Below are 9,871 nucleotides of genomic sequence, written 5' to 3'. Positions count from 1 at the left end.
TTGGTAAAATATTCAACTGGTAATACTCAAAATATGTGATCAAATTGGGTCTAAGTACACATAGTCTTCTGTATTCTCGATCGAGAGTTGTAATGAGGATTAATTATGATTTGTGAGCCTTAAAGATGAACCAAGAGGATTAGGTTTAGTGTCTTAATGATAGGAGGAATTGAATGTGGGAATAGTTTTGTCAATAAATGCGAAAATAGTTGATACATCCCCCAATCTAAATTCCCATAATGTTTGATTAGTTGATAACTGAAAGACCGTGCACGTGTAATAGATATTTTGTCAAAGTAAGCCAGCAATTTATATTCTGGCTTGCAAATTAAACAGTAGTACTATAACTTAATGATTCTTTTTTTGTACGTACCTTTTTCTCACAATGAAGGTGATTATATTACGTGATATTGAACTCTTGGCTTATTTGGATTTAGGTGTTTTCATGCAGAAAATAGGTCAGGCTTCACTATCAATTCACAATCACAATAGTGAAGTTGTTAAAAATGAATAGATGAATGTAAGTAAACAAAACCCGAGATTGAAGGTGAATTTTGAGAGAGATTCAAACATAAAATAACACATATAAAAATATAATTCACTCTTTTATGTTCGGCGGTTATAATTTCACCTTTATGAGACCAAATAAAAGGGACTGATAAAAAAAGAAAGTAAAACAAAGGTAAAAGGATAAAGAAAATCGCACTCAAGTTTTATTCGGAGAGTTTTATGCGATAATAAAGTTATTGTTGGTTATATATTATTGTATTTTAATGAAGATTGGATGTCATGAGAATTGAGAGATAGTATATTTCGTATTAAAATTAAATAAAAGGTATTGGAGGTGTAATGGGATTATTTATTATGGGGTATACCTATTTTTTTGTGATGTTTTGAATTGGTGTATGGTCCGAGTACTTGTTTAATACAGAGTATTCATTTTTACTTTTCATAGGAGTAAGACATGTTCTCTTCAGATTATCTTCAGTTCAGTTCAGTTCTTAATTTTCTTCTCTCATAAAATATTCAGTTCAATTCAGTTCAGCTCCAATAAGTTCAGTTCAATTCAGTTCAGTCAATCAGAAGAGGCCCTAACTCTAATAGATTTGATGATTTGATTGATATGTAAGATCATTCAAACTATATGTGTTCATTGAGTTGTATATCACCATTTAAAAAAAGATTGTACTACGGAGTATGTAGTAAAAAAGAAAAAATAGTGTCAGTGAAAATGTTGATAGGTCAAGTCACTACACTCGATCTATTCTATTAATCTATCTCTATGTTTTTTCTTTTTTTTTTTTTAAATCTAAATACTCTATTTTAACCGGTACATGTGCCAATGTTGAATTTTGTCCATAATATCTTTCATTATTAATATTTACTATAATTATAAAAATTTAATATTAAAAAATATATATATTGAGGCGATATGATTTCAATAAGTACTATTAACATGATTATGCTTATACTTATATATAAAATAAAAGTAAAGAGTACCAATCAAAGTAGTGTATGTAAGTAGTGCAAATATCAAAATGAGACACTTAAATAAAACAGAGAAAATACTCTTTATTCACTTGATTATGAGTAGTGTCTCTCAAATGTACATTTTTTTTCCTAAAAATAAATAAATAAATAAAAAGAGTACATGTTTTTTGAAGTAACTTGATTATGAGTAATGTCTCTCAACGTACAAATTGACCATATTGATGTGTTTATAAAGAACAACAAATTACTGATGCTGCAAATAAACTTTAATTACATTGATCAAATATCAATCTATTATTTTAGACTATAACTAATTTAGTCAGTTGACAGCATTTACACTACTAGTTAGCTAGAGTGATTGTGATGTTATGAGCATTTTCTTTTATCTTTTATCTATTTATTTATTTATTCCGAGATAGTTGATGTCAAATAGCCTAATAGTGATTGTAGATTAGAAATTAGATTGATCTAAAATTGAGCAACTTTCATTTTTTAAATGTTGACCAATTATTTTTTAAATGTGACCATTATTATTTTTTACTTTTTCAGTTACTCCTTTTCTTTTATCAGTGTGATAATTATTCAAATTAATTTTTGGTACGTCTGCTTCTTTTATACTACGTATGCGTAGTAGCCATACAATGTAGCCTGTCTAGGTAATGTGATTGTGTCAACAAACAATAATTATTTTTGACATGTATCGTCTAGGCCATATATGCCACTGAAGAATATTAAACAGAAGTAACTCCAATAAAAACAGTGATTTTACTGCTCAAAAACAGTGTAAATTGATAATGGAAATGAAGGGGGGGAAAATCATCAGAAAATGCATGTACATAAGTTGTAACGTAGTGCAAATTGTGCAATACCCGTAGTAGTAAGTTGAGTAACAAACAAATAGACATCGAAAAATAGATCCTTTTGTCGAAAATAAATTATCTTATACTCCATAGTATACATTTTTTTGGTTTTCAATTATAAGTTAATGTACATGTTAAAAATCAACTCAGCCTAAAATTTAAGCTTATAAATAAAACTACTTCGTATATTTTATGGAATATGTTTTTTTTTTTTAACACACTTTTTATTACGTTTTGAGGAGGTGATAAAACTAGCTGAACGAAAGAATCAAGGTATGAAATTTAAACCTAGCAACTTGTCCCTTTCTTATTATAGATGGTAAAATTTTGTGAATTAATTTATCCGTTTGTCTAATCCAATATCTTCCTTAAAATACATGCTTAAGAGATTTTTTTTTTTTTTTTGGGGGGGGGATTTAGAGAGCCACGAAAAGCGAGAGTGAGAATCGATCTCAAAATTTCCTAAAAATAGGAGGAAAACTTTAACCACTTGAACTATTCTCTACTCTTACACTTAAAAAATATGTTACAAATATATATTAGATTGTCTATTAAAGAACCAACTTAATCTTAAGCTTGCTTACGAAAAAATCCCATGATCGATTTATATACTCTATCCACGATAATACGAAGGAGTAAATAACGTAGCTGTCGGTGTGTGTGGTTCGGAAGTGAGGATAAAAGGAATAGTCAAAGAAGAGGAGGAGAGAGAAAATGAAAGAAAGGAAATTGTGGAAACAGCTTGCTTAGTTCAAAGCTCTCTGAGCCCAACTTCAGGAGGCCCAACCTTTTAGCTTGGGCCACGTCATCTGTAAGAGACACTTACACGTGCTCTTGGCAGATTGTGTGCCCCACTTTTAACTTCAATTCCATCAAACAAGAAAAGCATTTCGGATTACTTGAATACAAAAAACTTTGACAATTGGAGGATAAAAACAAATAAGGGTAGAATCGTAATTTTAATATGAAAATATCCCTTGATAGAATAACTTTTGTATACATCCGGTGTACAGTAATTTACTGCATATCAGGGGTCACTTTTTAATTTAGGGTCACTTTTATGATTTTTTGGGTAACTTTTATCAATAAAACATAAATATTTCGTAACTTTTATTTATGTCAGGGTAACTTTAATTCATATTAGGGTAAGTTTGTTCATTTTAGGGGTAATTTTATAACCATCCGATTTATTAAAAAAGTTTGTCCCCTTGATAACTTGATTTTTCCCTAATTCCAATCCTTCTATCTGGGTACAAGTTTGTAATACTCCTTCCATTTTCAAATATTTGCAACAGTTTTAATGACACACATATTTCCTCAAAAAAAAAAAAAAAATTATCATGTTAATATATTCTTTAAAAAAAATTAACATTCAATAAAAATAATTTTAGTTTAATAAAAATAATTTTTAATTAGAAAAACCAGTAACTTCAAAAGAAAAAGTATAATTAATGAATTTTAGTTCAATTAAAAAAATAATATAAATTTAGTAAAAATAAGGTATAAAATTATATTAGTCTAGATTTGACGATAAATTATATAATTATGTACTAATATATATTATTATTAAAAAAATTATTAAAGTTACTATAGTATACGATAGTAATTAGTTTTAAATTAAACACTAGCATAATGCCCGTGCGATGCATAGTTTATAAATCAAATTAATTATTAATCCCGTAGGAAAAAAAACAAAATATAATTCAATCAATAATAATAATAACTTAATACTAAAGCAGACACCGGGAGTGACACGTGTCACATCCTAGTGTTGTTTTTTCCCTCCAAAACTCCCCTTTCCTTTTTAACCTTTTTTTTTTTTAAATATTTGATTCTATAATAATATCATTTGAAATCTTTTATATTATCTTTATGACAACTATATATATTCCTTTTTATTTGGTGTTCATAATTATTCTATATATACACATTTACCTAAATAATTATTTTACTTCTTTCAAAAAAAAAAAAAAAAAATCTCAACTCCTTTTTAACTATATTTTAAATGGAGTATTATTATATTTTACCATAAAAGTTATAATAAATTGATTCATATAATAGATGTTAAAGAAATTACTTTAAAACATCACTTTTTTTTTTTTTTCAAATACCTCTACCTAATATTTTATTTCAATTTCAATTCAATATAACTATATATTCAAGTTAATTACAATTTTGTTTATGAAATTTTACTACTATACGTACATATTATCACAAACTGATATACTTCTATAAAAAAAATGTGTTTAACAAATGATTTTTTTGGATATAAATGTAATATATTATTTGTAATTTTGTGTATGTATGCACTTTTGCTAATAATTTTAGTGGAGATTTTAGTTTGTTGTTCGATTGATTTTTGATGTTTATTAAAAATGCATTTATAAATAAGTATTCACTAATATAACCACTAGACCTGATCAAGCCCCGCCTGAAAAATTCTCAAGTTCGGACAGACTAAAAAAAAATCTATTTTTTAGATAATTTGTTGCTTTGCCTATTTATATATATCATGACATTATAATTTCTATATATTTGATTTGTATGTTTTATCAAATTTTATTTGTTGGATATATAATTTTCTTAAAAAAAATTAGACTTACCGTGCATCGCACGGGCCTTAAGCTAGTTAGTAATAAAGGGCTCATTTACTAATGGTAGATACAAAAATAAAATAACGTAATTTGAATAATATTTTAAGTTATTTGTATTTTTTTTATAAATTCATTTTAAATAAATAAATATCGCTCCACATAACTATGTGAGAGAAGTTGACTCATTCATTTTCCATGTCCCGCAGAGAAAAATAACTAAAATTTTATTGTCATACCTTCCGCCTCAATAGCTACAATCTAATATGAATTACATGTTTTACATGTTGTATCACAAAAATCTTTAATTATTATTATAATAAAGGAAAAATTGGCAGCAACAACACCAACTATGATAAAGGTGCGTGTAGTAGCACAACCTTTTAAGGGTGCGGTTTACAGCACAAACTATGTTATTGGATGCACATATTAGCATAAATGACACTAATGAACTAAGGTTCCATGGAAAAAAGTGGAATCTTTATTATTTTATATAATTGTTTAAACATTATTTAAACATATATGATTTTCCATCATGCGTGACTAAATTAGCCTTACCTTTTTTTTTTTTTTTTTTTTTTCATTTAAGCATTTCTTGACCTCCACCATTATATTGAGCGGATTCCTTCAAAAAAAAATTGTGCTATTATTTTCCTTTGTTCGCTTCTCCAATTACTTTTTCTAATATCGATCTCACATGATTGACTTAGTTTCCTATCCCTTTCCACTTAGTTAAATACTAAATTGATAAATAAAATAAAAAATAAAAAAAAAATCATTTGAATACCTTTATTCTACAAGATTTCAGGATACATAGGTAACTTTCTAAATACGAATATCAAAACCCACAAAGTGATTTCAAATACTTAATTCAAAAAATAATTTTAGAGTTGGATTTTAGGATATGTCAAATTGATTTTTTTGTTTTTGATGTACAACACTTAAATTGTGGAGGTTAAGAGAGAATAATTTAAAGGGAAAAAATTAAGTATGATGGAAGAGGAAACTAAGTCAATCATCACATGAGATGTAAAAAAAGTAATTGAAGAAACAAAAGATAGAAAATAATGGCGAAATTTTTTTAAAATAATTGAATTTAATGGTTATTTAATTACATGATATGGAAAATGAAAATTTAAGTAGAATGAAATTAATCAAAAATATTTTTAAACAAAAAGGCATTAAAAATATTTAAGATTTCACTTTTAGAAGAAATCTACATTTTGCCAATATCATTTATGTTGTTATGTGCACCCAAGTGCATAGTTTGTGATGTTGAGTGCACCCTTGAAAGGTTGTGCTGCTACACGCACATTTGTCATAGTTGGTGTTGTTGCGGCCAATTTTTTCTATAATAAATTAAGCATAAATTTTCCCTGCAAAAAATAATTTGTGGGAATTAAATTTGTCTATTTTAGTTCTTGAGCTCTCTTTTATGTATGCTTTTATTATTTTATACCTAAATTTTTCATCTAGTATTACATTTTTTTTTTGACAATAATCTAGTATTACATTAATGTATATGAAAATATATTTTCTTAATGTTTATTAAATTTATCATAAGGGACATAATTAAAAGGGCCGGGTACAAAAGTACAAAATGTTTAGAATATTAGACACATTTAGATTTTGTTATGTTCGACTTATTTTGATTAAAAGGAAATATTATGTTTTATTTGTTTATCTCCTTGTGCATTTTTAACATTCCCTTTGATACCTTGATAAATACATTGCATGTACGTAGGTGTCAGACCCGTCATTAAGAGAGTATTCGTCCACTTTATAATATGAAATGAGGTTCTATCTTGAAATCGCATGTCCCTGGCCTTATATTTTTCATATATATCAATGTGGACATTCACATGTCACATGTTATATTATTTGAAGATGTTATGTTTTAACAAATTTTCTTTATTTTCTATTACATTTGTGTCCCTTTTGTACCCGGCCCTTTTATCAAAAATTTTTTAAAAAGGCCATTTGGTTTATCGGAGCTTAATTCTAACTATATCTGGATTTGACCAGTGTCGCACATCTGGCTTATGGTGGATGAGTCTTTCAACGAGGGTTCTTGTATACAGTGATGAGACTCAGACCCAATAACTTATCTAAGCGGCATCAAATTGTTTACCACTTGAGCAAATCTAGACTGGTGTGCAAATTATAGTAATGTATTCATACATTTTTATTTTGCTTCTCATCGAGTCCTTAGATAGACTTATCCATGTCAATTAGGATTAAAAAGGATGGGTAGAAGTTGGATGAATATGCCGAAATTTTGGTCCTATCATAAAAGTTTCGAAAGGGACTTACTAGCTAGCCGTGTAATTTTGAGGAACTTATTAGTCATGTCTCATGTCAAATTTCTTCCTGTCATTTTTGAAATTTCCATGATACACGAAATCTTTTGCTACACAAACGACTATGCATCATGTTTTTCTACACTAATAATGTGATAATACGTCCAAAAACCATAGGCTAAAATTCTACTTCGTATTATATAGTCCGATCAACTAGATCAAAATTATATTAAGGATTAAGCTTTTGGCCTACTAATTCTAAGTTCTTAACTGTTGAAAGAAAGAGATATCTTTGTATAGTAAATTGAAAATCAAGTTTTAGTAGGGATTAAACGTATATGTTCTCACGACTACAAGACTAATTAAGTAATTGTGGTTCACTATTAAGAACATTGTTCTATATATCCAACTAAATCCGCACGACTTATCTACGGCTGTATTTCAATCATCGTATTTTCACTTGATTTTAGGATTTGACTTTTAAATTATGATATTTCATATATATTTTTGTACAAATTTATGTAACTCAATAGGTTTAGATAAGGTTATTATTAAGTCAATAAAGGGTTTCCATCAAGCTCAATTCACAACTAAAACAAATTCTACGAGTATAGGTTTAGACAAGCTAAGTAAGCTACAAGTTATAGCTAGTTCAAATTTAATTACAACTTAATTAGATATTCATTGGACATTACTGAACTTTTTTGCATGAACAATTATTCTTGATAAACTAAAACACACCCTAATCAATTGGAAGAAATTGAGACACTGAAATTAATTTTCTAATTATTTTTGAATCTTTGTTATTATTATATTTTAACTTTCAAGATATATGTACAGGGGAAAAAAAAAAAAAAAAAAAAATTGAAGTACACGTGGCATGATGACAAGAACATTTTGTTCAACGGAATGATCATATTTAATTTCCTTTTTTCTAATTTCTCCAACATTTATCATTATTTCATACGGAATAATTTTTAAAAATACGGCATGCATACTACTCGTATATATAGTTTGCAAGTATAGAGGGGACAGATATATGCACGATCTAGTAATAGGAGTATAGGGTTGATTCTATAAAATTAGTAGCACACATATTTTTGCTCTTATTCAAACATGTGTCGCCTGATATGATCTCTAACTAATTTTAGTAGCTTCACTAGGTTTTGTAGCCTGACAAAATGCCTATACTTGGATTCCATTCAATTTCAAATAATTTAGGTTTTGCTCATTTAAGAAATTAAAAGAAATATTAATGTCAAACAAGTGATCTATTTACACTCCTTTCGTCGTCCTAAAAAATGATCCATTTGTAAGGTAAATTTACATGAGATTTGCTAAATTAGAAAGAGAAACTAATAAAAATACATGGAAAAAAAAAGTAAAATTTACTTGAGATTTTGCACAAATATTATTGTAAATTGATTGGAGGATATTTTGATATAAATGGGATGAATATTTTGGGACTAAAATTTAGCTAAATGAATCATTCTTTTAGGGACGGAGAGAGTATGTATATAGCACTATATCACATGCATAATGATAAGGTTAGTTTAGTCAACGAACTAAAGATTTAACGGCAAACATGTGATATTATGTGGTTTAACATGAAAAAATCTATATGATTTACTACTGTGTCACAAGCATGTAATTTAAATATCGTCATATTTTTTAAAGACTAATTACGGAGTACTTTATAACAAAACTTGTAAATATATGTCTTCGACTAGGGATCAAAGAAAAGATTAGAAGAGCAGTGAATAAATTGGATATGACTAGATGAGAGCATATTACATGCAATTTCACTACGTGTAATCGCAATTTTGAATTTTCTATAAATTATATTAATATGCCTTTCTTCTCAAAAAAAATATAAAATAAAATAAAATTAATATGCCTTTTTTGTCAATCTTTTTTTTTTTTTTTTTTTTTTTCAATGCATTCATTAGAGCACGAATGAATATTTTTAACTGATATCCTCACAAAAGTTTTTTAAGCTCGTGAATAGGCTGAAAATGATCATAGTTATTTTTTCGAAGTAGAGAATTATATTTATATAGGACAAATAAAAATAAACCGAGGGAATATTAGATAATATATGCCGCCAATAACTCAACAAGATTTGAAGTATCCTCCCTGTGCGGTATGCCGTATGCTTACTAATCAGTTGAAATTTGTTTTTTCTCAATAAATACACATAACCAATTCTAATTACCTTCATATAAAATACAATTCAAGTAAAGCTAAAATAGAATAAAAAAATAAAATAAATAAATAAAAAAAAACCAATTAGTATTACATACTCTGGGATCATGTACTCCATACTAATTAAGAGCCTGTTCTGATTGACTGAACTAAGTTGAATTGAACTGAATTTATTGGAGCTAAATTGAAGTGAAGTGAACTGAACTGAATTGAATATATTATGAGAGAAGGAAATTAAGAACTGAACTGAACTAAACTTATTGGAGCTGAACAGTGGCGGACCTTAAAACTTTTTCTTTTAGTGTCCAATAATTTCTAGCACAAGTGTAAATTTAAAACAAGAATATAAAAACATAAGCATTCAAAAGCAAAAACGTAATATAACGGGATGGTATTATTAATCAAAAGTTTTTTTTTTTTTTTT

Source organism: Chenopodium album, chromosome 10 (genome assembly GCF_948465745.1).
Source record: "Chenopodium album chromosome 10, dcCheAlbu1.1, whole genome shotgun sequence".
Classification (NCBI taxonomy): domain Eukaryota; kingdom Viridiplantae; phylum Streptophyta; class Magnoliopsida; order Caryophyllales; family Amaranthaceae; genus Chenopodium; species Chenopodium album.
This window is presented reverse-complemented; position numbering follows the sequence as displayed.